Raw genomic sequence first — 14,476 nt, forward strand, 5'->3', positions numbered from 1 at the left:
CGACTGACCCAGGCGTAATGTGAAGTGCGAGAAGAATTCTACAATACACGGCCCATGAAACCCTCGTGGTAACTTTGCCGACGTGATCCAACAAATTAATCAGTGGCCGGAGCGGGCGCAATATCACCGAATACAGCATGGCGGCGCGGCGTCGTTATGCGGACGTCGGCCTACCTCGTGGTGCTGCAAGGCTGCGCTCGTCTGTTCACTCCTAGCTATCTTGCTCAGTACATAGCTGAACCAAAACTTCCTATCTCCAAGCTCAATCGTTCCATTTGCTAAGTCCTAACCTGCAGAGATGCTCACTCTTTCTCAGAGTAAAGAACGCCACGTCGGCACTCTAGGCAAGCTGGGAATGGAAGACCTCTACGGGGACTTCTCCCAGTCCGCTCTTCACCTCGGTTTCCCCTCCAGCAAAATCACTTACACCAATTGCAGCGCAAGTCGCGTTAATTATGCGTAGCTTCCCAGCGCCAACCAATGCCTGCTCTGAGAAGAGAACAAATATCCACAAAATTTCCCTTCCTCTCAACTTCTTCTATTTTGCTCCTCCCAGGCCACGCATCCAGGTTAGCATCTGCACAAACACCAATTTTTCCGGAATTCTGACTCCCAGGAGAGTACTCCAAATTCCTCGGTCCTACGTTCCCATCAGAGGCCAGCGTATTTCATTCTGTCGCTCTTCACCTGCTGTACTTCAGACTCTGAGGACCGTGAATTCAGCGTGAAGTTGTTATAGTCACGAACACGCATATTTTGACCTCTGTTGACCGCTCCACCGTAGCATTGTGCGGCTTTCTCGCATGTTTCCCTGAAAACGGGATGACGGACATTTATCAACAGGCGTACAAGTTCTCCGTCTGCCTCCCGGTACAGCAGCATGGGGTCGGGCAACCACCCATGCTGTCACTCATCTTAAGGCAGCTGGAGGCTGCGCCGCGTTACCGCTTTCTCAGAGCTTGAGCTGCCCTAAGCCGCCTATTGTCGCTTCCCTTCGTCGTTCCCCAGCCGGCCACGGTCAACTCTAAATACTTCCCTGGGGTAAACTAGCGTCCAGTAAACCGACTCGTTTCCACCAAGTTTTCGTGTCGTCTGAATTACTTTAAAACCATCACCCGACATTAATTATTCCAATACGGCCATACTATACCCTCTACAAGATGCATTGTGCCTTGTCAGTCATTTTGTTCAGCCCTACTGTTCGCTCAACGTGAGTTAGGTGATCTTTAATGACTTCATGTATGGGGCATAGTTCTTGTCATCTTACATTGTTTATCACCTATCAGTTCATTACGTACTTCAAAGTTGTATCGAAGCATTTTTAACCTTAGAGTGACTTGTTTACTTGTAAATAACTAAATACTATTATTTTTAGGTTTGGGTGCCTCAATCTGCTAAAACGGAAGCCTTGTCGGATGTCTTTGTTGCCTGGCACTGTCTGTCTGTCTGCCCGACTGACAAGAACCCTTATTCTCACGAAAAGATAGACGTATCGTGCTCAAATTAATGTTTCGTATTAAGGTCTGTGATCACTTGGAGCTGCAAAAATTTTAAGTTTCTAAGCCACTTCAATCAAAAGACAAACCATTTTGTCACGTATTTTGAAACTCGAAAATTTACTCATCAGAATCTATAGGTGCTTTCCGTTGACCTAAAATCATGAAATTTGGCAAGAAGCAGGGATTCACATTGCAAAAAATCGAAAATTATTAATTTGTAATTATATAACAAAAAAAAATATTTTTCTCTTATTTTATATCCGTCTGTCTGTTTGTCTGTCCCTCTGTTGGGACCCTTTTTCTCTGGAACAGGTTGGAGTATCAAGTACAAACTTATGTCACATACTAAGATCTATAGTCCCTGGGCGGCGTAAAAATTTTGATTTTCTAAGTCAATCCAATGTAAAGATACGACCGTTCATGTCACATACTTCGATATTACAAAACTCACACATCACAATCTTTAGGGAACTTCCCGTCGGCTGACAATTATGAAATTTGGCAAGAAGCAAATTTCAACAGTAAAAGTCAACGACGTATTTGTAATTGTATAAAACGAACTTTGTTTAACCGTTTGTTTGTCTATTTGTCTATTAAGAACCTTTCTCCTTAGGAAAGGATTGATGTATCAAGTTCAAATTTATGACACATACTAACGACTGTAGTTCTTTGACGGTGAAAAAAATTGAGCTTCTAACTCAATGCACTTAAAAGATACGGCCGTTTACTGTCACATATTTTGAAACTTGCAAAATCGCTCACAAAACCTATAGAGTACTTCCCGCTGACCTAGAATCATGAAATTCGCCAAGAAGTGCAAGCAAAGTAAAAACAAGGAAACTTGTTAAATTGTAAGTATATCACATAAAAATATCTTTGTACTATTTGAACATACATTGCATTCATCATCCGTCAAATGAATCATAGACGAACATTACTGCATACAAACATAAAACGAAAGTTCTTGTCATGTTTTAATACGTGAATTAAAAAAAATTATTAAATATTCTGTCTCTAGATGTATAAACTCGCTTCTTTTTGTATCCAGGGCTAGTCTAAAGAACTATTGCAGATTTTGACATGGTCTTGGAATTCCTGGGACCAATATCTTGCCGGTATCGATATCGATAATAGGCAAAAAAGTATATATATGTACAGAATTAAGTTTGTTCGGAACCCGCAGTGCACGAGTCTTTTTTTTTTCATTTATGGTAAAACGGCCACCCAAATACCAGAAGAGGTACATAACCCAGCACTGCAGGCTTCTGAGTTTGACAAGGATATTAGCTCAATAGTTACTACCATAAACGTTTCCGATGTTTATCCAAGTGTATCAGACGTCAGTAAGTGGCAAAGATGGTTCTCTATGTTCATATACTTTTGATAGTTTCCACTCGTATCGATCAGAATCACCAACACGTTTAGAGAACGACACGTTAAGGGCAGAAGTGGGAGAAACTGATTGTCAGAAAATTGGGGGAACTGTCAGTCTTAACCAACCTTGGTCGATCGTCAAAGAACATTTGCAGAAGGTTGTTAACGACAAACAAAGCTAACCCATCCACCAAATGCAACTTATTGTTTCAGCGGCACCATACAGAAGGGTTTTCTGATCGCTTGATCAATCGAGATGAAAAACTGGTCCTCTATGATAATCCAAAACGCAGAAGACGGAGGCTCTCTCTGAATGAATCGGTACTAAGTACTGCTGAGCCAGGTTCCCACCCCCATAAAGGCGCATTTGGGTGTTTGGTGGTATATCGCGGGTCGTTCATTTTGAATTGCTGAAACTTCGTCAAACTGTGAATGCAGACTTTTTACTATGAGCGAAAATCAGTCTTTAATTGAAAAATACGCAGTGGTTGTCAACAGAGAAAGCGTTATTCTGCAACACGATAATGCAAGGCTGCATTGCGCTTGACGAACCCTGAAAAAAAAGTTAATGAATTGGGGTGGGAGATATTGCCTCACCAACCGTACTAACCCGATATTACGCCATCGGATTTCCATTTATTCCGGTCGCAACAACGATTTGTACTTTGAAAAATGTGAATCTTTGGATGATGGCCAAAATGCCATCTCCACATATTTTGATCAAAAACGAATCGATTTTTATCGATCCGGCATTGACAATTTGCACACTAGATGGCACAAGATTGTTCATAACGGAGGTGGCCATATTATTGATTAAAAATAATCCTTGTTAATATTCATCTACTCGAATTTAAAGTATAAATACGACATTACTTTCCGGTCCTCCTAATAATTCGGAACAGACCATTAGATGTCACCAGAGCCAGACTCAGCACTACAAAAGGAGGCGTAGAGTGTTGTGTCAGCTGTCAGCCTGACACTATCGTTTTAGCAAGATCTCATCATTACTATGCTAAGATGTGCAGACAGGCAATATAAATTCAAAAGGACAGAAACAATCTTAACCGAAAAAAGAGGAATTGAAATTATACAATTTTGGGCCGTAGTGCTAAACAAAAGAAAGAGCGGCTCGTCTTCCCCACTACAAACTCCATGGCAAACGTCGGTTCGACTCCGCAATCTTAGGCAGTGATCTGATGTCACGAACCGACCGTTGGGTGGATACATTCAGGGTGTTTACAAAAAGTCTGAAAAGCTTGTCGGGTTATGCTGTGCTGAGAAATGAGAGTTAGATAAAGATTCGATACGTTGCGCCATTACCTAGTCAATTAGCATTGAAATTAGCCAATCAGGCCGCTGCGGGCGCAAATTCGATCAGCCCGTCAGGTACAATTAGTGACAATTGTTCTCACAGCCCAGTTGGCAGCGTACGAGCATGTCCAATTTCTGTATCGCTCTCTTGTTTGGTTTTAGGAAACCTGACGAAGAATATGTTTGGCGACACCGCCTCCGACGGGTCGCTTCAATTTGCACGCGCCACGGCCTGACTAGCAACTTCACTGTTAATAAACTCGAAAACGGGGCAACGTATCGAAATCATGTCTTAACAATTATTTCTTAGCACAGCCTACCCTGCAATACCCTTACAAACCCTTTAGACTGTTTCTGACCACCCTGCATAAAAAATTGAGCTTGTTTGAGTCTGTAACAACCTTCTCATTCGCTAAAGCGTCTGATGATATCTCCGGTATTGGAACCGCTCGGCCACTCCAGCCGGCCGTACGAGAACTGGCCAGTTTAATTAACAAATCTTAATTGTGTAGATAGTATCTGACACTATTTCGAACAGAGGTATAAACGTAGCAGCCAACATCCCCACAGTTTTGTAGCTCCACATGTTGGAATTAACAGCAGGTGGTTTCAGCTGGATATGGCGTACCTGAAAAAACTTATGAACCATCTTCCTCGCCGAATTGAGTTCATCATAAAGGCCAAAATTTAAAAAAAAAATCTTTATTCAACCAATAATATCATATATGATAACCCACCACCTCATACATTAGTGGGTCTTAAGATCTACAATACATTCAATGATATATGTAGGAGCATTTACTAATTCCAAGTTTTAACCTTCTTACATGCTACAAGATGTGAGATGTTAGTTACTCAATGGGTAAGTAGTCTCTTTAATGTAACTATTCTAAGAAGCTACCTCCTGTAGCATTACAGGCGTACCTGTTAATCTATAAACCTACTTTTTTGGCCATGACCACCGAGCTAATCCCAGTGGGCGTGCCCATGGCACCGGGCTGGTCTTTGACAGAAAATCGCTGCAGGTACTGTTTAAGGGTATCCTGATCTACTTTCTATTTAAAATTATCTACCTACTAAGTCATTATTGCTGTGCAGTTGTCAGTTCCGAGGTGTTTGCGCACCTTCCCCCGGTTCCAAGACGTGGCGGATTCCTACCGTTACGGCGATTGGCCAGGCCTCGCCCTTGCGGAATGGGATAGGTCGCATTGTGTTATATAGTGATCAATAGTTCGTATGTTTTCCCTACGATATTCCCGCAGGACCTTTGCCGATACCTTGCTGGCAAGACGGTTTATGATCTCGAATGCGGTCGGGTTCCTAATCAGATGATAAGTGTCGTTATTTGGTAGCTGGTGTCTTAGCTCAGTGGCTACATAATCGGGAATAGGACACTCATAGATCACGTGATCCGGAGTGCCAGTCTCAGCTCCGCCGTCTCACGAGGGGGTAGCCCTTTTCCCGAATCGGCAAAGATATGCCGGATACGGTCCATGACCTGTAAGGACGTGCAGCAGTCCCTTGCTAGGTTGAAAGTACGAAAGTTGGAGCCGTTCTTTAATGTTTGGCAACAGCTGGTGAGTCCTTCTTCCTGTTTCCTCTCTCTCCCAGAGTTTCTGCTACAGTTCTTCTCCTCTTCTTCTAATTGCAAACTTGTCCCCCACCCGCACCCCCAGAATGTTTTCGGTTTTTTCTACTTCCCCTCTTTTTACCCCGTACCAGGCCGCTTGTTCCCTAACTTTGATATCCAGAGGACACAACCCCATGAGTATCAATGGCGCCCTCCCCCCCCCCCTCCTGGAGATGTTCTATATGCTTCAATGGAACGTAAAAGCATGTTGCGCTGTACCCTCGTCACGGCAATGGCAGGCACAACCTTCGTGAGCCTGTGTGCCCACACTCCGGATCCGTAACCTACGATGAAGGCGAGAATGGTGTTGTGGTATAACTACACTCCTGGAAATTGAAATAAGAACACCGTGAATTCATTGTCCCAGGAAGGGGAAACTTTATTGACACATTCCTGGGGTCAGATACATCACATGATCACACTGACAGAACCACAGGCACATAGACACAGGCAACAGAGCATGCACAATGTCGGCACTAGTACAGTGTATACCCACCTTTCGCAGCAATGCAGGCTGCTATTCTCCCATGGAGACGATCGTAGAGATGCTGGATGTAGTCCTGTGGAACGGCTTGCCATGCCATTTCCACCTGGCGCCTCAGTTGGACCAGCGTTCGTGCTGGACGTGCAGACCGCGTGAGACGACGCTTCATCCAGTCCCAAAGATGCTCAATGGGGGACAGATCCGGAGATCTTGCTGGCCAGGGTAGTTGACTTACACCTTCTAGAGCACGTTGGGTGGCACGGGATACATGCGGACGCGCATTGTCCTGTTGGAACAGCAAGTTCCCTTGCCGGTCTAGGAATGGTAGAACGATGGGTTCGATGACGGTTTGGATGTACCGTGCACTATTCAGTGTCCTCTCGACGATCACCAGTGGTGTACGGCCAGTGTAGGAGATCGCTCCCCACACCATGATGCCGGGTGTTAGCCCTGTGTGCCTCGGTCGTATGCAGTCCTGATTGTGGCGCTCACCTGCACGGCGCCAAACACGCATACGACCATCATTGGCACCAAGGCAGAAGCGACTCTCATCGCTGAAGACGACACGTCTCCATTCGTCCCTCCATTCACGCCTGTCGCGACACCACTGGAGGCGGGCTGCACGATGTTGGGGCGTGAGCGGAAGACGGCCTAACGGTGTGCGGGACCGTAGCCCAGCTTCATGGAGACGGTTGCGAATGGTCCTCGCCGATACCCCAGGAGCAACAGTGTCCCTAATTTGTTGGGAAGTGGCGGTGCGGTCCCCTACGGCACTGCGTAGGATCCTACGGTCTTGGCGTGCATCCGTGCGTCGCTGCGGTCCGGTCCCAGGTCGACGGGCACGTGCACCTTCCGCCGACCACTGGCGACAACATCGATGTACTGTGGAGACCTCACGCCCCACGTGTTGAGCAATTCGGCGGTACGTCCACCCGGCCTCCCGCATGCCCACTATACACCCTCGCTCAAAGTCCGTCAACTGCACATACGGTTCACGTCCACGCTGTCGCGGCATGCCACCAGTGTTAAAGACTGCGATGGAGCTCCGTATGCCACGGCAAACTGGCTGACACTGGCGGCGGCGGTGCACAAATGCTGCGCAGCTAGCACCATTCGACGGCCAACACCGCGGTTCCTGGTGTGTCCGCTGTGCCGTGCGTGTGATCATTGCTTGTACAGCCCTCTCGCAGTGTCCGGAGCAAGTATGGTGGGTCTGACACACCGGTGTCAATGTGTTCTTTTTTCCATTTCCAGGAGTGTAGATATTAAAAAAAATTCTTTATTTCCATTATTAGTGCGTCGCAATATTCTATAGTGTTATTATAATAGCAGCTACTACATATTTAATTAGCGTTACTACAGACAGTACTACATGGGTTAACGGCAGACTACTTCTAGTGTTAGCGTACTTTCTAATAACTACAGGTGAATTAGTGTTAACTGCCTGCAGCGTTACATATGTGCCAGTGTTAATATAAACCTACTTGGGTGCCTGGCTCATAGAGCTAAACCATATGAGCATGCCCCTGGCACAGGGCAGGCAAGAAGTTAATTATCGCTGCAGGTTCCTAATCTACTATCCTATTCTATTTTACTAAAACTACTACCTAATCTACGTCATAATCGGTGCATTTGTCAAGTGCCGGCCGCGGTGGTCTCGCGGTTCTAGGCACGCAGTCCGGAACCGTGCGACCGCTACGGTCGCAGGTTCGAATCCTGCCTCGGGCATGGATGTCCTTAGGTTAGTTAGGTTTAAGTAGTTCTAAGTTATAGGGGACTGATGACCACAGCAGTTGAGTTCCATAGTGCTCAGAGCCATTTTTGTCAAGTCCGTGAAGTAGATCACCCCAGTCCCCCTAGTCCTGCACGTGGCGGATTCCAACTGTATAGTCGACCTATCCACGAACATGCGGTACGGGATTGGAGTGCTGGACGCGATTGGTGATTACCAACTAGTCACGAAAGTCTCTCAAGGATATTGTTAGTACTTTTCGTGATACCTCGTTGGCTAGTGTGTTCAGTGTTTGAAAGGTCTCTTCTTGTCTGAGTAGGTCGTAAGTATTGTTACTCGGCAGTTGTTGTCGTAGTGCGGCTGCTACATCATCGGAAAGGAGGCGCTCGTAAACCACATGGACAGGAGTACCCTCCGATGCGCCACAGTCACACGCGGGCGTCGCCCTTTTCCCAAACCGACATAGATATGTCGGATAGGGGCCATGACCAGTGAGGAAGTGGAACAATTCCCCAGTTGGCTCAAAATATTTCATTCCCATTCATTCCCCTACATTTGGTAGGAACTGAAAAGTCCTTCTACCAGTTTCATCTATCTCCCATAACTCGTGCCATAAATCTTCACCCCTCCTCCTTATCTCACCCTTATCCCTAACAGGTGCTCCCGTAATTTCTTCTACTTTTGTAATGTTGTCTTTCTTGGCCGAGTACCATGCGGCCTGCTCTCTTATTTTTATATCCAGAGGACAGAGCCCCCATTATGACTAACAGGGCTCCCCTTGGGGATGTTCTTTAAGCCCCCACAGATCTTAGTAGCATGTTCCTTTGTACTCTTCTCACTGTCATGGCGGGCACCACCCTCGTGAGCCTGTGAGCCCAGATTCCCGAGCCGTAACCCACTATTGACGTCAATATACTATTATGATATAATTTTATCAGACGAGGCGGAAGGTGAGATCTTTTATGTCCAATGGAAATGAGGCTATTGAATAGTTGTAATGCTTTCTAGGTTACGGTTTCAATGTGGTTTGCGAAGTTCCACCTTTCGTCGATGATGATTCCCAAGTAACGTGTCTCCCGTCTCCGAAGAACCGGCGTGCCCTCGGTTCTCGCGGTTGGGTTTCTAACGAGCTGTCCTTTAAGTAAGAGGTAAGTCGAGTTAGCAGGTGAAATGGTCATCCTAGTATTACCGGATATTAGCGTCATCTCTCCCGGAGATGCCAAATTCTTCTGTCGAGGGTTCTTATTCAAGCTGAAAGGCGTCGGCAGCTCGCGGCGGCTCCTTTCAACAGAGCACGCAAGGGTGCAGCGCGTTTGTCTTCTATTCTCGCACTGAAGTAGCGCAGTCAGTCAGGCGGCATTACTCCTCCTGGCCTACATAAACATCGCCTGGTAATCTCGTCTGCTGTGCGCAGCGAAACTCAAAATCTGTGACCTGTGCGAGCCAATCACAGGCCATCCAGCTACAATTAGAATGGAGACAACACGGTTTGAAGAGAAAGACACTGTGGGGCCGGCTTTCACATTGTAAGGACGTTGTGATTTTAGTTTTGTGGATGGACGATGCAGATCTGGAACCTCATTATGCTATTGCAGATACTGTACTGAGGCTTTTCCATACTCCTGACTTAATAAGGGCAGTTCACGCATACCGCTTTCCCATCGTGTTTCTGTTGAATTGTGTTTATTTACATATGATAAATTCTCGTGTTGCGTGTTCGTTCAAATTATAACGATAACTTAATTTCTCTTTGTGATGACGTCAGTGCAATGTGATCCAGCTATAGGCGATATCCAGTTTGTATAATCACATCTGTGAATACCAGTGTTAAATATACCCGCTTTCTCGATTAAAAGACGCGAGGAATGTTTTTATGATGATGTTTTTCGTCATGTGCTGTACAGATATTTTTTACTCTTTTGTGCGGAATTTGAAACGCTTCTTTCGTGTTTAGCATTAGCGAGGAATAGTATCTCTTTGTAGCACACTCTGTCTTCCGTCTTTTCATTACAGCCGGCCGGTGTGGCCGTGCGGTTCTAGGCGCTTCAGTTTGGAACCGCGTGACCGCTACGGTCGCAGGTTCGAATCCTGCCTCGGGCATGGATGTGTGTGATGTCCTTAGGTTAGTTAGGTTTAAGTAGTTCTAAGTTCTAGGGGACTGATGACCACAGAAGTTGTCCCATAGTGCTCAGAGCCATTTGAACCATTTTCATTACAGTAAATGGTTTCCTTTGCCCGATCTCGCAATCATTTGGCTTGGTATGCCTGCACCCACACAATATTTTCTTTTTTATTGTTCTGACACGCTAGCAGATGCACTCCTTTCATTTTTCCATGCCTTATCCTGCTGTCTTTCGTTGTATTTAAAGCTATGAGGCAAGTTGCCGAGTCGGAGTTTGCTAATGTATGCAGTTCGGTAGAATTATATCACCAAATCAGTCTCATCAGCAAAATTTTCACTATCGTTAGCTACAACTTCAGATTTCTTGTTCTGAGAGCTCAGTTTCAAAATGTTGAGATAGTAAATACACATCTTGACAAAGAAAGGTAAAGCAGCTGGAAGGCATGGTCGGACGTCAAAGTAACTTGGTACAATTCCACACCATCGGCAGGTATGTAAATGGTTAGAAATGCAATTTTCTGTGACAGGTAGAACGAATATCAGAATCCATTTGTGTTGTACGCGTTTAGTGTCGTTCGCATTTAGTGTCGTTCGCATTCAGTGCCGTTCGCATTCAGTGTCGTTCGCATTCAGTGTCGTTCGCGTTTAGTGTCGTTCGCGTTTAGTGTCGTTCGCGTTTAGTGTTGTTCGCGTTTAGTGTTGTTCGCATTTAGTGTTAGTGTTGTTACCATATCTGTTAGAATATATACGCCGGCCGCGGTGGTCTCGCGGTTAAGGCGCTCAGTCCGGAACCGCGCGACTGCTACGGTCGCAGGTTCGAATCCTGCCTCGGGCATGGATGGGTGTGATGTCCTTAGGTTAGTTAGGTTTGAGTAGTTCTAAGTTCTAGGGGACTGATGACCACAGAAGTTGTCCCATAGTGCTCAGAGCCATTTGAGCCATTTTTTTGTTAGAATATATAAGCGGCGTGAACAGCAGGGATCTATTTGAACACGACTCGAACTGTTGGAACACTTTACGTCACAGTTCGAAAAATCTCAGGTTCACTTCGATCTTTTGACAGGCCTGCGATCTGGTGACTTGTCTTGGTATTATGATAACATTCTGTCTTCCAGTTTTTAATGCACTAAGAATTTTAATAATAAAAATATCTGTGTAACACAGACTGAAATATCTTTCTAGGGTGCAGATCATCGTAACAAAGGAACTAAGAAATAGATAAAGCACTGAAATCATGATTCTGTTCAATTCTCGAGCTTTCGGTCGACCAGCGATCCAGCGACGTCTGAGGATGCTATCTCCAGGAGGGTCTTGCCGCTGTGATTCATTATCGCGATAAAAATTACAGTCACATTATTGTGATATGTTTCGTTTATTCGGCATTTTGCTCATTTGCAACGTATATGGGACATCATTACCGCCTCTCGTAAACAAGTAAATTATTAAACAGTATTCAGTCAATTAATATTTTTGGAGGACAACATTTTCGTCTTTGTCTGTTACCTTCACTTAAAAACCAGCATAAATGTTGATATATCCAGACATACCTGTGTTGTATGGGAACTCATACTGTAAATTTGTCCAAACACAATAGGAGTTTGTGCGGTGGTAGGATTTAATGCTCTTTCCTCCAATGTTTCACGAAATTGTGAAATTTTAAGCAGAGCCTTAGCTTATTGTTGTGGCTAGTTCGTAGTTTCTTGCGTGTGCCTTGCACTCACGCTGCTCTTGTCAAATGTCACGTGATTGTTTCGAACAAGCTCGGTACTGTATCTAACGCTGTGGTGTAACGGGATATTTCGAGCTCGCTCGAATGCGTTTGTGCAGAGCTAGCGAACAGCAACAAATGTTGACGGACTACTGTGAAGACACGGAGCTACTGCGTACTCGTGTGAGGCAGCGTAATCAGTACCTGACAGAGATGAAAGGGGCATTACTATAGGTCTGTATTTGGCTGTGTAGTCGGATCGAACCATATCCAGACTTATGGAGGATTTGGTTGTGACAGTGATCTGATGTTGGACAGCATGATGGACAGCATCAAGGTAGTGGTCAACCAAGTCTGACCATCACAGAGTAGGATATTTGTAATGTGCACCAAGCATTGTAATGCATTCATGTCTGCTACTGATATCCGAGAACTTGCTAGATTCTGCGTCATCCCACGCTGGTGGTTAGAGATTAACAGCAGTCGGACTACGAAATTATCGTGTCAAAATGGTTCAAATGGCTCTGAGCACTATGGGACTTAATATCTGAGGTCATCAGTCCCCTAGAACTTTGAACTACTTAAACCTAACTAACCTAAGGACAGAACACATATCCATTCCCGAGGCAGGATTCGAACCTGCGACCTTAGCGGTCGCGCGGTTCCAGACTGAAGCGCCTAGAACCGCTCGGCCACTCCGGCAATACCCATCCAGTTTCAGCGGATCTGTCAGTACGTTTTGCGTGCTGTTTATGACGACGAGTGTATTAATGTCTGCCTTTGTAATGAACTTCATCGTATAGACAAAACTCGTTCTAGTCAATCTACCCTGCCTGACAAAAAAGTGAAGCACCGGAAAGGGAAGGAGGAAATGAATTGAAATTTCATGGCTTGACAGGGTATGTGATGTTATTTCGGACATTACTAAATCGAGTCAAATTTACTGGGAACTTGGCAGTATGAGTCCACTTATCACTATAGCGTTGTAACTGGTTGGTTTGGGGGAGGGGATCAAACAGCGAGGTCATCGATCCCATCGTGTTGCCCGGATAGTAGCAGCAGCAGGAACAATTCAGGAAACTCCTCGGGTTTTTGCCCGTGTCAGACAGAACATGATCCGACGGTGTAACCTTTGTTTTCGTGTCAATGGAGGCATTTTTGAAAATTTACTGTAATTGAAATTGGGTTGTGTTAATGTGCTGTCTCTTGGTCATAGAAACATGGAAAAGTATTTGTTGGTTTAGTTAATTTGCCGCCAGAGAAATCTTCCTCTACCGGTTTAAATACTCCTCATAGAAAAAAATGACATTAGGGAAAAATATTTGTTTTGATGTCCCCTACAACCTCCCAGAGTTTGTCGGTTTAAATACTTTTCACCCTGTACTAAGAAGTTCTTTTTGTGTCCATGTACTTTTTGTAGCGCAATAGATGTTGGTCCTTCATAGCTGAAAGTATAATTATTTCATATGTGTGGACCCATCTACCTGCTTCCCAATAGTGATCGCAATCCAGCTTATCCTGAGTGGAGCTCTTTTTATGACGATGAGCGTAAATTACTTTTAGTGTTCGTAGCATGTGAGAAAGCTTATTCCAGAAACTTACACATGAAAATCACTGTCGCGAATGTAGCAGCAGTACCATCATAGTTAGAAAGTACGCGTCGGATGGCATTATCAGGGAATGTTCTTAAAGCTTGGTCAAAATTAATTTTCACTCAAAAAATTTTAGCTGAACATTTAGTAACGTTTTTGCAAGACAACTGTAGGCTTTCAAAGCTACAAAGCATTACCTCATGTAGGGCGCTAGATACTACTGTAGGAGTTATTGTTGAGGTGAGGAACTGTGCAGCCAGGGGAAGCGCGGTGGTGGCGCGGCGTGAGGCCCGCGCGCCTGGGGCCGCCTTAATGAGACGTGGCTGCGGTGCTGGCCTTCCGCAGAGGCTCGGCCGCCCCTCCCGAGGCCCTCCCGCTGCCCCTCCACACCCGCCGCGGTGCAGCGCTCGACCCTCCAATTAGCGGCGTCGCCCTCGGGTCCCGCTAATTGCGTCGCTCGCGCCGGCGACTCTGGGCACGCCGGGCCGTGAACCGCGTCCACGCGATCCTCATTACGGGATACCCTCAGTCGCCTTCTGCCGTCTCCTATGGCCCCACACACTTATCAGTAGCTACGAGGGCGTTACTAGATAAAACGAGTGACCAAATGTCTCTCGGAGGGTTGTATCGTTTGAAGATCCAGCGGGCACATTTCGCCTAGATGCGGCGTATATCGTGTGTGTAGAGTCTAAGACGGGAGTGGTAATAACGTGGCAGCACGTCGCGAGTTAACTGACTTGCGGTTACTATTATTATGTACACTACTGGCCATTAAAATTGCTACGCCACGAAGATGACGTGCTACAGACGCCAAATTTAACCGACAGGAAGAAGATGGTGTGATATGCCAATGATTAGCTTTCCAGAGCATTCACACAAGGTTGGTGCCGGTAGCGACACCTACAACGTGCTGACATGAGGAAAGTTTCTAACCATTATCTCAAACACAAACAGCAGTTGACCGGCGTTGCCTGGTGAAACGTTGTTGTGATGCCTCATGTAAGGAAGAGAAATGCGTACCGTC

At 45.6% G+C, this 14,476-nt stretch overlaps 1 protein-coding gene across 4 annotated transcripts in view; it reads right to left on the reverse strand.

The window, feature by feature from the left end:
* Positions 1-14,476, reverse strand: part of LOC124605586 (complexin) — a 737,935-nt gene that overhangs the window by 187,980 nt on the left and 535,479 nt on the right. The gene's annotated exons all lie outside the window — the stretch shown is intronic.

This window comes from Schistocerca americana, chromosome 3, assembly GCF_021461395.2.
Source record: "Schistocerca americana isolate TAMUIC-IGC-003095 chromosome 3, iqSchAmer2.1, whole genome shotgun sequence".
NCBI lineage: Eukaryota > Metazoa > Arthropoda > Insecta > Orthoptera > Acrididae > Schistocerca > Schistocerca americana.